Raw genomic sequence first — 21,646 nt, 5'->3', positions numbered from 1 at the left:
TTGAGCATTGGCCTTCTTTATTTTTTGCCTCCACGCTTGCTTGTTTGCGTCTGATCTTCACCATATACGGACTCCTAAAAGGGCTTGTGCGTCGCTATTTACTGTATCTTCCCAGCGCTTTCTTGGTTTTCCAATCGGTCTTTTTCCCTGTATTCTAGCATTTAGTGCTCTGTGTAATAACCTATCATCTCCCATTTTTATCACATCTCCGGCCCATTGCAATATTTGTATTCTAATGAAATCTGACAGTGGTGTTTCGTTATAAAGTTGATAAAGCTTGTTGTTATATCGACTTGTGAGATTTCGTTTTCCCTTACAGGTTCTAGTATTCTCCTTAGTAATTTCCTTTCGAATGTGTCGAGTTTGCTTTTAGCTGTTTCTTTCAGGACCAGTGCTTCACTGCCATAGCATGCTATTGGTCGAATTAAGGTTTTATAGATTCTTATCTTTGTATTTCGGTAGACATTTTTAGACCGAAATATATGGGAGAGGCAAAATAATCTCTGTTTGCCTGCATTATTCTCTTCGGCATTTCTCCATCTTTTGATCCGTCGGCATATATTTCTACTCCCAGGTATGTAAACTTTCCAACCGTTTCATTGTCTTCTTTATTTTATGTTTTCTGCTCTCCTGTTCTACTCATAGTATTAATATCATCGGCATAAGCGGCCAATTAAGCCGTTTGGTTGGTCAGTAAGTTTCCTCGGCCAGTTTGCATTTTCCTAACCGCTTACTCCAGTGCCAGGTTAAACAAAGTTGGGGCCAGCCCATCTCTCTACTTTAGTCCCTAATCCCTCTGCGACATTTTGAAAAAGTCTGTCCGGTGGTTCTGTATTCGTACACAGTCATGCCTGAGTTTCATCCATTGTGGCTTTAATGAGTCCAATAAGCTTGAGTGGTATTGCCAATTCAGCCGATATATTGTACAGTTTGTGCCTTTTGACTGAGTCTTATGCCTATTTGAAGTCTATAAACACGTTGTGAGCATCAATGTTATGTTCCCATGAATTAATCAAGATCTGTTTGACTGTAAATATTTGATCCCGTATGGATTTTCCCCGTCGGAAGTCCGTCTGATACTCTCCAATAATATTTTTTGCTAGTGGTTGGAGCCGCTGGTTTATAATGTACATGAGGACTTTATATGTACATAGTACAGAAATTCCTCCTATGTATTTTGTGGCTCAAAATATATACATCCAGATAGCACTGATGATGGAATGTTTTATTAATGTTCCCGACGTATTTGTGAGGTGGGATAAGTCACTTATTATTCCTTCCATTAATATCTCCGGTTTCTATGACCGTTCTCCAGAATGTCTATTTAGCACTGTAAACTGTCTCAAAAGGCATCTTTCTTTTCCTTAGCATCGTTATCGGATGGTCTACACCCTACAATAAGAGTCGTCTTTTCATTTTTTTCGATGCCGTTTCTAATCTTAGTTAACTTTCTGAAATAAAATTCCATTTAGTTCAGAAAACCTTATACCTTTTTTTATAGTATCAGTTTTTCCTAAAATAATAAATCCTGTTTTTGAAAATTCATCCATCAGTGCCTTTTCTATATTGCTTAAACCCTGTATGTTCCATATTCAAATTTTTAACTTTCCACGTTTATTATTTACAACTTTATATTAACATTTTTATCATTTCTAATCTGTGTAATTTCAGACTTAGTCTTAATTGAGTCCTGTTTCATTGCCATGTTCGCCTTCGAGTTTTCTTTCATAAGGATACTTAATGCGAGTTTTTTCAACAGGGTTGGTTGCTCCCTCCGATAAGTTTGTGATCTATCACTACATTTCCACAATTTTCCACCCTTTCATTTATTACCTTTCTACAAGAAATCTTTGTTTGTTTACCTATTGAATTCATTTCTTTAGCCTTCCTCTGTAGTTTTGCCTGTATTTTTTAGCAAACTCAAAGTCACAGAGGTAGTAGACATACGTACAGGAGTTATTTTAAGTCCACAAGCAAGGAAACTTCCTAATGAATTCTCTAAGCGGAGACGTAGAAGACGCCAAGATTACCAAAGCGTATGGATATGGAAAGGTATGGATATTAATATAATAAGATCAATGACAACTAATAAATTCCAGATCCTTTTCAATTACCAAATGGGTTACTAAAAGTAATAAATGATAATAATTTTAATATTTTTTTTTTTTATTTTAATTATCCAATAAAACGTACACAATAGAAATATTCTCCTGAAAATCACCAATTATATATTTATCAAAGAAGGTAAACTCAAAGGGTTTAGTCCTTTGCCGTACACGCTAAAAATTCTCTAAGAATTATACTAACCAAAACTGCTTGAGAAAGTCAGACTAAAATAGAGGAAACAAGAAGTTTCGGAAAAAGACAAATATCTAGGTTGAAGAATCTAACAGTTAAGATTGTCACCCACCGTAACGGAGATTCAATTAAAAAAGAGGAAAAAGAGCAATTTTTGTAGCCAACTATAATATGTGAGAGTTTGCATAAAGAGTCAAATGCTAACGGGTTGAGACTAATAAACTTTGTAAGCACCCAAAACATAATAGCGGGAGGAAAAAGGAAGTATATGAGACAAATGAATGAGAAAATAGATCCTGGAAGCGGGGGAAAATGTGGAGGAATTCTGGACAAAATGTAGAAACATTTGTACTTTGAAACAAATGTAGAAATAACTGGGAAGGCATCGGAAATATTGGGAAAAACCAAACCAGTTGGACAAAACGAATGGCTTGACGAGGAGTTGCAAAAAGCAACAGATAACATAAATAGAGCATACCTAAAGTCAAATCAAGCTAGATGCACAAAAAGAGCAAAGGAGGAATACCGGACACTAAGAAGGAAAGAAAATAGATTACATAGAAGAAAAAAAGTCAATTTAAAGAAAACCTGTTAGAAAACATAGAATGGCTAAAAAATTAAAATAAAATAATGAAGAGTTCTACAAAAATGTGAACAAACTAAGTAGAGAGTTTAAGCCAAGAATAACAAGCTGTAAGGATGGAGAAGGAAATAACCTAAGTGATACGGCCCCAATCTTGAACTGATGTATTGAAAAGAATAATAATTTTTATATCAAAAGAATAAAGATTTTATAGTGTTTTGTTCCAAAAAAGAGAGTAAATATATTTGATATTTATGAATTAAAGTATTTTTATGACAATACAGGAATATATCTGGTATTATCCACAATAATTGTTCCTAGAAGAATCGAATTTGTTCCCATAATCATTCTCATCAATAATGCACCAAAAAAAAAAGAAACAAACTCTTCACTATCGTCCCTGTACAAAGAAACACGAAGAGCTCGTTAAATTTTCCGAAAAAAAAGAGATTGACGAAACTTTTTACTTATTGACTTTCAGTAATATGCCTATGGAGAAGTTTTATGATTTTCTCTAATTTTGTTTCCTGCGAATTTTCTCGGAGCACAAAGCGGTTTATGCTACTTCCACAAATTCCAATGAAGGAGATTCTGGCACAACTAAACCGAAATGGGAGCGTAAGCGAAATGTAAGAAAGGCGAACCGAAAAAAAGATTTCATTGGGTTAAACGGATCAATTAGATTGTTGGGATTTTGTTCCGCTTCATTTTACTATCAAAAATAGTTTTCTAGTGTTGTGTTTTTCGATAAGGGTATTCTACAGAGAGAGCATATTACTAACAAGATAAACGTAGATGTATGTATCTCTTAATTAGTCTGTTTTTGAAATAGGAAAAAAACTTTTTTTATAGTTGTGATAAAGATTATTTTATTTCAAAGATGTGTGAATCTTGCCTAACATCATAAAGATAGGCTAGATTCAATTAACAATATATAAAACTGAGAGTCTACATTCGAAACGAACATAGTAAACATTCGAACTATAAATACGGTATGATTTAATATAGCAATTAGTTATAATCAATTTTTAATGTTAAACTATAGTGAACTTAGTGATATATGTTTCATAAACTGTAGGTGTATGCTTTACACAATATCCAGTTAAACTAATATAAAGTCAACTGTATTACAAATATTTGTCATTGTTTTCAAAATGATAGTTTTTTTAGTAAAATAACCACTTTTAGTAAATACCCATATACCCGTTTTAGCGGGTGTGCTAAGTCAGAATGGAATCAAACAACAGTTCTACAACTCAAAAATATCAAAGTCAGATAAACTCCTGACAAACATAGCCGTCAGCAGCTTCGAAAAATATAATCTTTTCTTCTAGGTTATCTAATAATCGCTTATGTATATACCTAATAAACAAATGGTGACAAACACAATGTGAAATTTTGTCAGAGCAAGAAGCTTAGTTACATCACCGGAACGACTTGTGCTCTCCAACAACTTGGTGATCAATGAGTTTAAAAAATTGGTTCATTTCCTGTTTTCGCCACACCATTCCTAAAATTGGTGCTTCTTTCCCGGAATATAATAACAGTCACAGTTTTAGAAGACAAATTTATATCAGTCCCAACAGCCTAATACTACCAGAATCATTTAGTAACAGGCTTGTTTTTGAAAACACGTCATATAGAATATTCATATCTCAAGACGACTTAGTATGCTACTGCTAATTGCAAGAAGTCAGGTCACATAGCATCACAGTGCTCCAAACCACTAGCTCAATTAACCCCCAACAAAAGTAATCACTCCCCATCTTTTACTCTAAACTTTGACCAACGTAACCTGCTATAACCTGCTACTTATCAACAGATCCTATATGAGTGATTCCAGACCTACTAACCTTGACCGATATCATTAATCAAATATATTTATTTAAAGAAAAGATCGCTTGTATAAAGGAAAAGGAAGTATATTATATGATTATTAGTATATTGATCAATAATAGAGTCAAGAATTGTTACTAAATGAATGCACAACAGTTACACTTTTACAGTTGTTATACTGTTACAATAAAATTAACATATTTTTCATAAATTTCTAGCACAAAGAGGTATAATAGAAGTCCAATTTAATAAGTCGTTTACGCTAGCAAACAAAATAATAAATTAGAAAAGTTGCAGTAAATCCTTGTTCTAGTTATAGGTTACGAGTATCATACAAAGCAATAAACTGCTGGCTAACTATGTATTTGGCGTGTCTCCCAGCTTATATGAATCCTTGGAATTACATAATTCTAACGATTTATAGGGTTTATATGTATTCGGTTAATTTAGACAAAAATGATAATACAGGCTTAGGTCTTAGGTTTTGTTTTAATTAATGAATTATGGTTATAAAACATATTTTAAATGACGTAAAGAAAAATGTGTTAGTATCCTACTTAGGAAAATAAAATTCAACCGAAAAATATAATCTTCACTTTTAGATTATATAATCGCATATATATATATATATATATATATATATATATATATATATATATATATATATATACTTATCCAATAAATAAATGGTGGAGATTATTTAATAAATAATCATGGCCAAATAGAAATAAGGTAAAATTTTCAGAACAATAAGATTAGTTACACCAGCGGAACGACTTGTGCTCTCCAACGTATGTCCTGCAATACCACACGATTTTCTTATGAATGGATTACAAAAAATTGGTATAATTTCTGTCTTCCCCATGACATTCTTAAAAATTAGTGCTTCTATGCCGAAGTACAACCACATTCTTCATTTTTGAAGACAAATATATATCAGCCCTCACAGTTTAACACTACCAGAGTCATGTACTCTTGTTTTTGACAACACGCCATATATAATATTTATCTCTCAAGTCAGTTTAGTTTGCTATAACTACTCAATTTGTTGGGAAAACAAAAAAGACAATAAATAATCAGATTCCTGTCTCTTTGTGGAACCTAGAATGTGGAGCTGTAATTAGAGCAAGTTAAACATGCTGTTTCTAAATAAAGAGACATGAAACACCTGAAAATAAAATCATTTTTAAATCACTTATACACAGCTTATTATAAAACAAGCTAAGAAGTCCTCCTGATCCAAGAATGTTTCAGAAATAACTCCACTCCTATCAACGAAGTATGGAGAAGAATAAAAGAAATCTTTGGTTTAAAATACACGCCCATTATATTATTTGAAAATTAAAAGTAGATAATAGGATTTTAACTTCTCCTCGTTAAATAGCTAACAGCTTAGCTGAAACTTTTAAAGACATGTCTTCAAATGGTAACTACAATGATACATTCCTTGAAAATAAAATAATAACAAAAATTTGGCAAAATAATAAATTTTCATTAATTTGGTGTAAAGCTATTATATTACGTTTTATATAACTTCAAAAATCAAACCCAGAACCTGACTCCTACAGACCAATCAGCTTAACATGTTCTATGAACAAAATGATGAGAAAAACTGGTAAATCTCCGATTAACGTGTACATTAAAATCATGAAGTCAACACTTAACACCCCATTGAGAAAATCATCAAGACCAAATTAAAATGTCAAGAAAATTTCAGAAGAATCCACTTCCTTTGGATACTATCTCATATAGGTATAAAAGGACATAAGCAGCAGATACTAGTATGCGTATCGCTATTACCGATGACGAATCAGAAACAGAGTGTCGAAGTGTCGCATGCGATTTAAAAGTTTATTTCAAAAATAAGGTGTTAAATGCTTGGAATCTGGAGTGGAATGATTCCAGTTCTAAACTCAGAATCATCAACAGTGAAATATTTTTATGGAAGTCCACAGTAAGAAGTAAAAGAGCTTAAATTATATTTACACGTTTACAATTTGGACGCTGTAGGCATACTCACTAGCGCTGCAGGCCTATCTCTTCTCAAATATTGAACTTTCAAAATGCGACACATGCAATACAGGACACGGTATAAAGCACTTGTTGATAGACTATCCTAAATATGTAAATCAAAGACATTCTTAAAATTTTCACAATAACCTGAAAGCATTACTCGAGAAAAATTTTGTTTCGGACAATTTATTAGGTTAACTCTTCATTACTACTAAATTAAAATTTCCTGATAAAGAAAAAATTTCGTTGACTTGATGACTTTTTCATTTCTTTATCACCAATTATACTAATCTCAGCTCTTATGTCCTTTATCATTTTCCAAGTAATTTAAATTCTTCCTTTCACAATACATTTCATTATAAAAAAAACGTATTTTATCTGTGTAAAATTATTTATTATTTTAATATCTTTTATGTTCCAATGTGGCGGCAAATAAAAATTTTCCGCTTTTCAGAGCAACCCTAAAATCTCTGCGGCATGGGAAAAATAAAATTAAAAACCACACGACAAAAACTGTTAATTGAAAGATAAATCGGCAATGACAACCATTTACGGAGTAAGCTTTTCCAGATGAGTAAGTAGTTTTAAATTGTGTTTGGAATAGCGTAATGAGATAATCACATTAACGTCATAAAAATTATGGTACGTACGTTCAGTTTTGATATGATTTTTTTTTATTGAAGTAGGTCAATAAGGTGGGTAAATTACGAAAGGAACAACTAATAGAAACTTAATTTAATCTTTATGGATATTAAATAACCATTAGGAAAACTTTACTTAACTAATTGGAGGAGTGGTAAATAGGAATTAGACAACACTCTAATACTAGCTAATCCTACCACATACCGATTCTGTCCAGGAGTAGTGAATAACCACATAAGCAGAATGGGGAAGATACATTTCGTCAAAATAGAAAGAGATCACCAAGAAGTCACCAATCGACAGAAGTATCGGACGACCGCGCAAAAATTTTAGTGACCACCTTTCATAGAGTTATTAATCCGCCAATGAACCAGCAGAATTGCTTATAAAGAGGAAAAAGGAAAAGAAGAATTACTAACATGCTTAATCAATCACTTCACTAAAGTGTTCACTAAGTTCACCAATTAATGTGAGTCTAATATTGATATATCGCAGTTTGGATTTAGGAAAGTACTTGAAACTAGAAAAGCAGTTTTTCGCTCTCCAAGTACTTTATTGCAAAATGTTTTAATGTTTATTAAAATCCACCGACTAGATCCGGAAAAAAACTGTTCGTGAGTGTTAAAAACGTAGTTTTCAGAAAAACGTGTTTAAATTTTTCTTTGTAATTATTTATTTCTAAATCGATTATATAGAAATATATAATTTATATAATAAACAAGAATTTATGAGAAAGCTAAGAATACAAGATGTCAAACTACCCTTTTTTGGGGGGGGGGGAGGTAAATAAATATAAGTCGTGCGACTGACAGCTGCGTGAACACCTGCGCCAAACGGAGAGCCCGGTACGGTAAATTAAATGCGTTATATCTTGGGATTAGCTTTGAATTTCTAGATATTTATTTATCTAGACATTTATTTTTGAAGGTAAAAGGAATCTTAAAATTAAAAAAAGGATTTTTTGAAAATTCTAGACGGTAACAGTACCTTAAATGTTTATTAATCTCGTTCTTTTCTGAATTTACTAACCTTTCATTTTCATTTAATATTTTCAGATATTTGTTGGTAGATATTGTTCATATATTTTACATTTAGCTCTAATCCATATTTATCTATGGCTCTAATCTCTGTAATAAATAAATTTCTTTAGTTGCAAAATTATCATTTTGTATTGCAACAAAACATTGTCTACTTAAATCTAGTAACAATTTTCCTCTATCTCCCTAAATATTTTCTTTGTTTCCGTCCAGCAGAATTCTAAAGTAAGCGGTTCTGATCGAGTTTTTATCTAAATGGAACTTGAGTTTTATCCTAGATCTAACGACTAATACTCTCACTGTATTTTTTTCACGATGACAATCAGAAACCTCGTAACCGTTCTCAGAAATAGTTTCTTTTACCTTTGTCTTCAGTGTTTAAGTGGATATTTTATTCAACATTATTATAATATTGTAGTCTGAGAAAAGTATTTTACTAAGATTTGATCATCAATATCATATATTTTGTAGTTTAAATATCAAAAAATTTAGAAATCAAATGTGATACAATGTTGTGGTACAAGTTGTGTAAAATGGTACTTTTGATTTAATAAATCATACCGAAAGTTTTATTCTTGGGACGGCTGCAGAAAAAAAGTTTTATCAATAATTTTTTTTGCCAATTATTGATTTTATTGTAAATTCTAAAGTTTCTTCGTTAATTTATAAACCTTATGTCTAGATCTGTTAATTTTTTTGTTTGTGTAATTGTTGCTTTACTTATAATGTTTTCCTTCAAAAATAAGTTTTGTCAGATTCAGTTCAGTTCGTTAATTAATCATTTTTTCACCAAAAGTTTTCTTTAATTTTTGGATTAAAGCCATTTTACCCCTGGGAAAGTTGTGTATTGAAGGGTTTAATTAAGAGTCTAAAAGCTATTTGATGTTGGAAAGTTTTTAAACTGAATATTAGGTGGGTATTAGTTAAATACATCGAAGCACTGGATGCTGGAGTTAATATTGGGTCGTTTTTTGGTTGGTTGCTTAATTACTACTAAAATCAGAATTAATGTAAGGAATAAATTGCAACTAACAAGCTCAATAAACTGGAAGAGTCAATAATAATTGTGCTGGAATACGGATATATTGTTACGATAAATATACTGGCCTAACTTTTATGACTAATTATTCTGTTTTATTGTAGAAATTTCGGTGGAAGTCTAGAACCAAAATTATGGTGAATGAGCCGGCCAAGCTTCTCGATCTTTCGATGCTGTTCTAGTATATCAGGATTTCGTATATAAATACAACATTTTTATATGGAGGGCAGTTAATTCTCAAGACCCGCGCACGCGAATTTGTCACGTACGGATATAATAAATTATTGTCAGATAAGTTAAAATAAATAAAGAAATAAATTAAATCCGTAAGTGTTATAAATATTGAACCTTTTAATAAATTCACAACAAATGGTGTCAGAACAGTGGAATACTTAGATAAATTGCGAAAATAAATTACAAGTGAATATAAAATAAATTGTGAAAATGGCTACGATTTATGAGCTGACAGTGACTAATTTAAGAAGACATCTCGAAGACAGAGAATTAGCTTCTACCGGAAAAAAGGCTGAGTTAGTCCAACGACTAAAGAACGCTTTGCTAGAAGAAGGACTAGATCCAGAGACTTATATATTTGAAGATGCTGTCATCTCGTCGATTTCGAAATTAGAGAACAAAGTTTCCGGCGACATCGCATCATTGGAGAACAAAGTATCCGGCAACATCGCTTCTTTAGAAAGCAAAGTTTCTAACGAGATTTCTTCTCTGGAAAGCAAAGTTTCTGCTAACATCTCTAAAGTCACTTCAGAGATATCTGCTCTTGACGATAGAGTGTCTTCGTTAAAAAACCAAGTTGCTGCCGATATGTTGGCCTTCGAAGAAAAGATTAAAGAGATGGAAAGGAAGATGGAGGAAACAGGGACAGCAGAGAGAGGAAACAATCCAATTACAGTGGAGACAAAAGAAGAAGAGACGAAATGTAAGTTGGAAACACGGCCGAAATTTGAAGGAAGTGGAGGTTCTGTCCATGTGAAAGTCCCAACTTTCGATGGAAAATCGTCATGGAACAACTACATGAAACAGTTCGAATCAGCCGCAAGAGCAAATGGATGGTCTGAAAAAGAAAAGGCGGTAAACCTGACTATCGCTCTTCGAGGAGATGCCCTAGATGTGCTTCAGACCATAGCAGTAGAGGAGACCGATGATTTCGAACAACTGAAGAAGAGGTTAAATATGCGATATGGCCACGAACATTTGGAGCATGTATATCAGTCGCAGCTTAAAAATCGTAGACAGAAGAAAGATGAGGCTCTTCAAGAATATGAGGTAGATATTGCCAGATTAGTACGATATGCTTATCCAACAGCTCCCGAAGACATGATGGAAAAATTGGCCGTTCAAACGTTTATTGATGGTCTTCGTGATCATGAAATGCAGAGAACACTACGATTAGCTCGTCACAAGACGCTGGTTGATGTCTTATCCGCCGCCCTCGAATACGAGTCAGCTACGCAGGCCTCTGGCGGGTACAGTAAAGTTAGGACTGTAAAAGAGGAAGGAGATGAAGATAAACTTGACCAGCTCTTTAATTTGATAAAAAGCATGACATGCAAGAAAACGAAGACCATAAAATCAAGAAACTCACCATCGGAAAAACCAGAACGAGTCGGCTTTAGGGGAGCAGCTTCGACCCGGAACTTTTCCAAAGACCCTCTTATACTAATAGCTTCTTTGAAATGTCGTGAAGATAGTGTATATGTAGATGGAGAAATAAATGGTAAAAGACATACGTTGTTGGTGGATACCGGAGCGACCAGAACCATTATACGCCCGACAGTTATAAACAGCCGAAAGAAACTGTTACCAACGAGGTTACGACTTCGGACCGCTACAGGTGAAAATGCCAACATTCATGGAGAAATCCAGGTACAATTGGGAATTGGAGCAGAAAAGTTCGTCCATACTGTTATAGTTGCTGACATCGAAGAGGATGTTATATTAGGAATGGACGTAATGAATATGCATGGATTCCAATTGGATTTTAAGAATAAGGTAATCAAAGTTGGCAACGAGGAGGTATTTCTCCATCCACATAATGACAACACTGTGCAAGCAGCCATTACAGAAGATACAGTCGTGCCTGCGAGAAGCGAAACGATCATAGTAGCGCGACTACAGGGAATTGTAGACGAAGGGAGACCTGTTATGATGGAGCCTTGGAACCACGACGATGAGGTTGGCCGTGGAATCATAATTGGAAAGGAATTGGTGACTTCGGCTAAAGAAATTCCTGTGAGACTTATCAATGTCAACGACTACCCAGTGACCATAAAGAAAGAGACAAAAGTAGGAACTTGTGTACCTGTGACATCCATAATCCGTCAGGCGACAACATCTGATAATTCCAACGATAAATTCGACCAAATGGTTGCAGTTGCAGGACAGTCTCTAAATCAGATGGAGAAAAGGAAATTAAGGGAATTTCTTCGGCAGTATCGTGATATTTTCGTACCGAAAGGAGGAAAGACGGGAAGAACTACGGTTGTTAAGCATAAAATTGATACTGGTAATGCTAAGCCAATTCGTCAAACAGCTCGACGATTACCACAGGCGAAAAGAGAGGAAGCTGAAACGATTGTTCAGGAAATGAAGAAAGACGGGGTGATAGAACCTTCTACGAGCCCATGGGTCTCTCCGGTGGTCCTGGTTAAGAAGAAAGACGGAACGACGAGGTTCTGTGTGGATTACCGTTTGCTGAACAACGTTACCAAGAAAGATAGTTATCCTCTGCCTCGGATCGATGACACATTGGACACATTGGCTGGAAGTAAATTGTTTTCTACTTTAGATTTGAAGTCTGGATACTGGCAGGTAGAAATGGACCCAGTCGATAAAGAAAAGACAGCCTTCACCACAGGATCTGGATTGTGGCAATTCAACGTTATGCCATTTGGACTTTGTAATGCTCCTGCGACATTTGAGAGGCTTATGGAAAATGTGTTGAGAGGGTTATCTTGGAAAACATGCCTGGTTTATTTAGATGACATAATCGTCTTGGGGGAGACATTCGAAGATCATTTGAGGAATTTAGAAAACGTTTTTAATCGACTTAAAGCTGCCCAATTGATGCTAAACCCCAAGAAGTGCCAGCTATTTCAAGGTAAAGTCAATTATCTGGGTCATATAGTCAGTAAAGAAGGAGTGGCCGTGGATAAGGGAAAAATCGATTCCATTAAGGAATGGCCAAAACCAACTGACAAACATCAAGTGAGAAGTTTTCTTGGACTATGTACTTACTACCGGAGGTTTATTAAGAAGTTTGCAGATATCGCTAAGCCATTAACGCGACTTACAGAGGAATCAAGAGAATACCGCTGGGATATAGACTGCCAAAATGCCTTTGAAACGTTGAAAAAGCATTTAATAACAGCACCAATTTTGGGGTATCCACTGCCAGAAGGAGAGTTCATCTTAGATACGGATGCAAGTAATGTGGGAATTGGAGGAGTGCTGTCTCAGATTCAAGGAGGACAGGAACGAGTCCTCGGATATTTTAGTAAAGTTCTTTCAAAACCAGAACGGAATTATTGCGTCACGAGAAGAGAACTTCTGGCAGTAGTGAAATCAGTAGAGCACTTCTATCAATATCTCTATGGCAGAAAGTTTCTAATCCGAACCGACCATGCCGCCCTTAAGTGGTTAATGCAGTTTAAGAATCCAGAGGGTCAGATAGCCAGGTGGATCGAACGACTCCAAGAATACGATTTTAAGATTGAGCACCGGGCCGGAGTTAGCCACAGAAACGCTGATTCTCTTTCCAGAAGGCCATGCCCAGCAGAGTGTTCCCACTGCAACAAAACGGAATCCAAGGAAGCAGCAGTGCTAAGAACGACGATTGTCAACGACGACTGGACGCCTACTAAGATAAGGGCAGAACAAGAGAGAGATCCAGTTATACAGAAAATCCGAAAATGGAAAGAGGAAAACCGTCGACCACCTTGGCAGGAAATATCAAACCTATGCTCAGTAGTTAAGACGTATTGGGCCCAGTGGGACTCATTTATCATCGAAGATGGCTTGCTCAAACGAGTCCTGGAAAATGATGACGGTTCAGAGAAAAGAAGACAGTTGGTGATCCCAAAGAGCAGAATAGCCGAAGTACTTCGTCAGTTACACGACAGTCCATCGGGAGGGCATTTTGGTGTAAGGAAAACCCTTCAGCGAATTCGGGAACGGTTTTATTGGATGAACAGTTCCGACGACGTAAAAGACTGGTGTAAGAAATGTACTATTTGTGCTACGAGTAACGGGCCTCACCGGAAAAGGAGAGCTCCTATGAGACAATATAATGTTGGAAGCCCGTTTGAAAGAATAGCTTTGGACATTGCAGGGCCATTTCCAGAAACTGAAAATGGGGGCAAGTACATGTTGGTAGTAATGGATTACTTCACTAAGTGGGTCGAGATTTACGCACTTCCAGACCAGAAGGCCGCCACCGTTGCAGATAAGTTGATCCAAGAATATATCAGCCGATTTGGAGTGCCTTTGGAGATCCATAGTGACCAAGGCAGGAACTTCGAAAGCGATCTATTCCAAGGAATATGTGATAGACTAGGCATGAAGAAAACAAGAACTACAGCATATCATCCGCAATCTGATGGTATGGTAGAACGGATGAATAGGACAGTTGGCAAATATTTGACAAAGATGGTGTCCGATCATCAGCGAGACTGGGACCAATACCTTCCGTTCTTCACAATGGCCTACAGATCTGCTGTTAACGAATCAACAGGCCAGACACCAGCGAAAGTCCTATTCGGACGCGAAATGCGACTACCTTGTGATCTAGAGTTTGGGTGTCGACCTGGAGAAGATGTAGCAGGTGAAGATTATGTGATCGAATTACGAAGAAGAATGGACGATGTACATGAGTTGGTCCGTTCCCACCTTCAGATCGCTAGCGACCGAATGAAGAAACGGTACGATACACAAGCCGAAAAGGGTTGCTTTAAGAAGAACGACAAAGTATGGCTGTATAATCCCAAGAAGCGAAAAGGTTGTTCTCCCAAATTGCAGCAGTTTTGGGAAGGTCCATACCTCATCATGGAGAAGATCAACGATGTCATCTACCGAATAAGCAAGATTCCGAGGGGAAAGCCGATGATAGTACACCATAACCGGTTGGCATCTTTCGAAGGTGACCACGACGTAGATGAAGAAGTGGAAGTAAACCAAGTCCAAGATGTGTCTGACCTCACGTTTGAGGAATTCATGGGTGCCTATGGAGGTACCGGTAAAGCGAGACATGGTGTTACCACTGAAGAAAAGCAAGATCTACTCGCGCTCCCCGATGACTACTCGCTGGCCCTTACCATCCCGGCCAGTATCAAAGACGCACCAGGGTTGGCATCCGTCTTTCGAAGGAAGTTTGGTCGAGTTGCAGAACTTCAATGCCAAGTGCCAGCGTCCGGTAAAACCTTGAAACTCCAAGATGCATCACGTTACCTTTTCTACCTGGTAACAAAAGACACTGCCCGTGACCAACCTACCTACCGAGATGTATGGGAAGCCTTACTTCAATTGAGAGGGCACGTACTAGAGTCCGACGTGCAAAAGTTAGCCATGCCAAAGTTGGAGTGCCGCCAATTAGATTGGAGGGTTATCCGAAATATGGTGGAGGAGATCTTTAAAGACACCGAAGTCCAGGTGTTAGTCTGTTGCAATCCGCATAGTTACTGGTGCGGAGAGAAAACCGTCCCTTGTCATTTTTATACAACTGGAAGTTGTAAAAGAGGGTCCAGTTGCCGATACCAGCATACAGTTCCGGTTCCAGTCCCGACAAGGTTCCAGGAGGAACCATCTTTTAAGAGGGGGGCAATGTTACGATAAATATACTGGCCTAACTTTTATGACTAATTATTCTGTTTTATTGTAGAAATTTCGGTGGAAGTCTAGAACCAAAATTATGGTGAATGAGCCGGCCAAGCTTCTCGATCTTTCGATGCTGTTCTAGTATATCAGGATTTCGTATATAAATACAACATTTTTATATGGAGGGCAGTTAATTCTCAAGACCCGCGCACGCGAATTTGTCACGTACGGATATAATAAATTATTGTCAGATAAGTTAAAATAAATAAAGAAATAAATTAAATCCGTAAGTGTTATAAATATTGAACCTTTTAATAAATTCACAACAATATTCAAAGAACATGCTTGTAATTGTAGAGGAATAGATTGATCAGCACAAGAATTACACTAGAACTTTTTTATACTTACACGACTTACTTACTATAGTTGAGAATCAAATTTGTAAGCAGTTGATTCTCAGGAATTTGAATGCGATAAAACGACACGCCATCGTTGCCAGTTTGTGATGATAGATATTCTAGCAATTTATATTTTAATCATTCATATGCAGCAAGATTATCATAGATTCAAGATTGTTTTGTATTCGTTAAAGTATCTAATAAAATATATTTTATAACATCAATATTTATGCATAATATTATATTTATATACAATTTATATATAGAAAACATCTAAAAGTACGATAATATTCTGTGTAAACGGCATACATGACAACGTCGTGTTCTTAGGACCAGTAAAAAGGAATAGTAGATTAACGTTCCCATAAGATAGAGAGAGATAAATTGCTCATTGATTTCGTATTTTAGCATTATATTTCATGTATAGAAATATATGAAATTTAACTTTTTCGTGTTTTGTTCTTTAGGTAAACCTAGTCTTGGTCATTGAATACTGACTTGTGGTGCTCTAATCACCTTCATTCTTGGAAAATATTGTTTGGTTCTGAATATTCTATCACTTAGATATTATTAAAGATTGTTATTAAATGGTTTTGAAGTTTCTTTAGATAGTTTCTATATTAATACAATATGCCAAACTTAGTAATTTGTTTGGGAAATATCGATAAATGTCTGAACATCTTAATTTCTCTTCATAAATTTTTCGATACAATCAGTGATAATATGGACTTCTTGGAGTATGGAGTGATTGTTCCCGAAGCTAAACTGATGTTTCAGAATTATTTTTTCTTTCAATATCAAGTTTCACTATCTTTGACAATAGCTTCTCAAACAGTTTTGATATTAAAAATATAAATCGGAAACTGAATTCAGGATTCAGAATAAATTTGTACTTTCTAAACATTGCAAAGCAAGCAGTCGAAGCAATGCACTGTGGTGGGAATCAATCATTTGTATTCACGTCATGCCAATTTGTCTAGACAGAAATCCCTTCGTGAAAACGGTTTCTAATACTCCACACTAGAGTAAAATATTAAAAATAAAATGGACTGTGTAGGTTTTATTACGTTACAGCGTACCTACATTCGCTGATATGCAAATTCCTGAGTCTTTACTTTATCAGAGCGAACTCATGGCAAGCTATTTTATAAAAAATCAGGTCTGTTAACCAACACGACAGTATTCCAGTCTATACATAATCTACTTACAAGTTTTGTAGCATCTTGATGCAATTCTTTTTCTTTGACTGTGGTTTCTTTGAATGAGTCCATATAGCATTTTTGAATATATAATCTCCGCCTGATAGAAAGTTTTGTTTCCTTTTTATAATTGTGTTGTGAAGAGGGCAGTAAGCTGTGGTAAGTTATTGTAGTTTTACTACTTTTGGACTTTCTTAAACAATAAATGAATAATATAATAATGGTAAGGAGTTGTCAGAAATTGTCAGACGACAAGAGAGAAAGTTACTTTTTAAAAAAATCGATCAACAAAATATTAAAAAATCACCATATATTTAACACAACGCTTTAATTACACTTGTTAAAATAGTGTTTTCCTTTTTCTTGCATAAAGTAATCATGTAATAAATAACTTGTGTTTGGTTTATTACCAAATAAGGACTCAACAAAATATGTCGGTAGGTATGGCAACTTTATGTTACACCTTTTCGTTGTCAAATAATTCCACTTGGAACTTTTTTTATGAAAATTTCCAAGAATTCCGAAATTAAAAACCTTTGGTGTTTAACACGGCGCAACACAATAAGCAGTGGATTGCATTCCACGCGTATTATATTAATTATACCCGTTTAATTGCCAAACCGATGTCCTTTGAAGTTACCAGCTGAACAATAATGAGCTTTACGACATATAAACGACATGTTGGCATATGCTAATTTAATTACCAACCGGTTTTGCTGTAGCGTTTGAAGTAATTACCGAAACTGTTACGAAGTACACAAAAATTCACGCTACAAAAATTACAAAAATTTAAAATTTTGAAAATAAAAAATGCCAAGTATTTCTACCAAAAAAACATTTACCATGAAAGGGCTCACGAAGATATGAAATATACTTAAAATTTTGCATTGGGAAGTATGAAACAATTTACATAATACAATGATATGTATATATACATACATACATATTGCTTTCTCTGTTATTCCGGGTTTGACTTAGCGTTGAATAAATATGTTGCTCTTTAAGTATTAAAATCTTTATCCATTATCATCGACCTAGGGTCGTATTAGAATTTAAAGTTTTAAACATGTACAACCATAAATTGATGTCACCGCTACTATTTTAGTGTTAGCTTCAAGTACAAAAAGAAGACACTGAGGATGATCTCAACTAGATCATAAACGTTACGTTATGCACCTCTAAATTCTGGACGACACTTTTAAAACATTTATTATTAAATGTTTTAAATGTTTTATACCAAGATACAGATTTGAAGTGTTTTAATTCTCTATAAGCATTCTGTTAGTGTCACGGTATGGGCTTGTATGACCACTAATGGAGTTGGACGTTTAGCAGTATTAGGGGACAATATTAATGCAAAAAAATATCAGGAAGAGATACTGCAAGCCGACTATCAGAGATTTGTTTGAAGGGGTTGCCCAATAATGCATCTTTCAGCAGGACGGAGCGCCTTATCATACGGCTAAGACTTTCATGGAATGATTGAGAAACCATGACGTTACTGTTCTGCCTTGAAATAGTCCCGATCTAAATCCAATACAAAATTTATGGTCAAGGCTGAAAGTGGTAGTATCACGCCGAAGACCAAGTAACAATTAGAGAACTGATGGAAGCCATTATTCAAAACTGGTAAAGAGTAGTTATTACACCAGAAGATTTGGCTCGTCTTGTGAACTCCATGCCTCGCAGAATTGAGTCTATCATAAAAAACAAAGGTTATCCCACCAAATACTAATTTTCTTGATAATAACCATTGTACTAGTATTTTAAAATATATCTACTAATAGCTAACGGGTTTTTTCTCTTAAAATATATGTTAAATATTAAGTAGAACCATAAAACGATGCAATAAAATTATAGATAAACTTATAAATAACATAAGTCTTGAGGAAAAGAAGAATGCTGACAACAAAACTAAAAGTTTTGTAGTTTTCAGAATGTTGGCCACATTCCAGAATGTTGATAGATAAAAATAGATAATCTTAATCATTGAATTCTGTTTACTAGTTCGTATACCAACAAACCTGGTTGATTAACTGTTTCTTATATATGAAAATAAGATTATCTGTTTATAAGAAATACTTACTTTAGGATTTTTGAAGCCTCTTCAAGAAAGGAAATCCTTATTAAGGATTTCCTTCCTAATAGATTGGTGAAATGACTTATATACAGGTTTGCCCATCCTATATGTCTCGATCTCTATACGGAAAAGTACTTAATATCTGTAGTTTTTTTACAGAAGTATACAAGGCCATTACCACTACAATTTAAAAATAATGTGAATTATACAGAGTGTTTCAGGTGTTTCGATTTATTCTGATTTTTCGATAGTGTTTCCTATACCTATCCCCCTTCATTTTTGAAAAATTTAAAGATTTCTTAATTTATCATATGATTATAATCAAGTATGCCGTGAAACACATCACCAAATACCTTGCCAAGATACTCTTAACAATCACATTTAAATTTTATCATTTCATCACATAGGATGTTTTCTTATTTTCGTTAAATTTGGCCTACATGTGACTTTGAATAATATTTTTATTTTAAATGACATACCACATATTCTATACCGTATTCTGGAAGACATTCAGCCTGTTTTTTCTTGCACGTACTGTCTAACTTACCAGATATAATTGACAAACTAAATGTCAGTTACAAATTGTAAATATAATTAGATACAATAGCTACTTTCATGGAAACGATTAACAAAAATATTAAGGGCACAGACGATGATGATGCTGTAAAAGTTTGTAAATAGCCAAACCGGCTAATAAAACCTATTACAGATTGTGACTAAGATTGTGAATAAGACTTATTTCTTTAACATTCATGAATATGTGCTCACACCAGCATCCTTTTCATCAATCTTAAACTTATCTCAACTCTGTTACAGTTTAAAACTTACAAAAAGAGTAAATAACCAAGATACCAACATACAAATTCCCTACAAGTAAAATATTTGTAATGGGCAAATGGCAACTGCAAAGACCTTTTACCTATTAAAAGACGGTTTCAGCATTTTTCTTACAAAAGAAACGGTTTTATTCCCCATTATTGTCATTACTTTCAAAGCGAAGTTAAAACGACTGATTAATGCGGGTTTAATGAGGTCTAAAAATAATTTCCCAACTTCGTCCAGGGAAAACCTGAAAGTGTTTTTCTTTCGCTCAATTGACTCGAAATAAGTGCCAGATTGATTAATCGGTTTTCTTCCGACTTTGATTTACAAAAACCTACACTTTTAAAATTGTATATAGATTATTCAATTACTAAAGAATTCCAAACTTATGTTTTTCAATTTTCAAGATGTCCATACTGTATTTATCCTAATTGATGTAATAAATGCCAAAGTTTTTATTAACAACAGTTTACGCAATTTTTTTCATTTGCGCAGTCGACAAATGTTTATTTTTAACAATACAATATTTTAAAGTTCATACGAAAACAAATGTTTTCAATATAACAATAAAACAGTATTGAATTCGAACAGTATTCAAAATAGAAAATGTAATATGCAACGCTTGATAACAAAACAATAGTTTAATATCTGCCGCATGAAATATTTTTATATTTTATCTACGTCATGGTTTTTGTCATTTGAAAATCTAATAAATAAACGTAAAAAATACAAACAGGTTGCCGTATATTTTCCTCTTGTGATAAACCGGCTCATTTGTAATGAGAAATGGCCTTCGTATGAGATTGAATCGTTGATGGGTTTTGGTAGGTCGGTATAGAATTCGAGTGATCTTGAGGACAAGATTTCCCTCAGATTTTCCTAGTCATAGAAAATCGATGTTACGATATTGATATATCTACGTAAGAGAGGTTGATTGGGTGAAATTATTTCTGGGTCGGAATTTCTCTTAGGGTTTTTATTTTAAAAGAAGGATTTAGGTATATAAAAAGGTATTGTGAAACAAAATATTGGGTTTTAAACATGTCTATTGGATAATATCGATAGAATAATGAATAACTGTGCAATTAAATGTGCGCTGTGAACTTGGAAATGGAAATCAAATGGAAATCTCACTGAAGAAGTTGTTATACATTTGGATTTTGGAAATTAAGGTCTTAAGCTCTATATTAGAATCTCTGGAAATTAACAAATTAAAACACACAAACAATTCTGAATGACCAACTTTTAACAGACAGTTCTCCCCTCCTTAACCTATTCCGTTGTGACTATAAAGTGTAAAGATATACCAAAAATAGATCACTTGAGAAAGGCACTCTGTCGAAACAGCTGTAGTTATAAGATATTATAATAAATTTTATGGAAGTTTTGAAAACAAAGTTTTCAGTGTTTTATTGTTATATAAAATGAATTTCCATCAAGTAACAGTCGAATTGATCACTTACTTAATGAAACATCTAGACCCAAATCTAGCTGAACTAATACGAGATTATTCGATATTATCGTATTATCACTATCACTAGAAGAAGATCCTGACATCTATTGAGAATCCTTATAAGAATAAGCACCATTAATAGAAATGTATTATCTACTTCAGTGTAAAATTATCAGATTTTATGATCACTTTGAAATGTTTAAACAGTTATGTTCAGAAATCTTACCATCTATCCAGTTTACAAGAGAAAATCACTCAATTTTGTGTTTTTCAGTTTTAGGACCTGATTACAATTTTAAAATTTAACTTAGGTACTATCTAAACGATATCAATATGCTTAATAAATTATAAATTATAAATTATTGTTTTCTAGATTGTAATATTATAATAACTTTATATTTTTAAAACCCACAATGA

General features: G+C 34.3%; 1 protein-coding gene across 4 annotated transcripts in view; it reads left to right on the top strand.

The window, feature by feature from the left end:
• Positions 1 to 21,646, top strand: part of CASK (peripheral plasma membrane protein CASK) — a 683,682-nt gene that overhangs the window by 596,802 nt on the left and 65,234 nt on the right. The gene's annotated exons all lie outside the window — the stretch shown is intronic.

This window comes from Diabrotica undecimpunctata, chromosome 2, assembly GCF_040954645.1.
Source record: "Diabrotica undecimpunctata isolate CICGRU chromosome 2, icDiaUnde3, whole genome shotgun sequence".
In the NCBI taxonomy this organism is placed as follows: domain Eukaryota; kingdom Metazoa; phylum Arthropoda; class Insecta; order Coleoptera; family Chrysomelidae; genus Diabrotica; species Diabrotica undecimpunctata.
The sequence above is the reverse complement of the archived record's forward strand: the minus strand, read 5'-3'. Positions and strand labels throughout refer to the sequence as shown.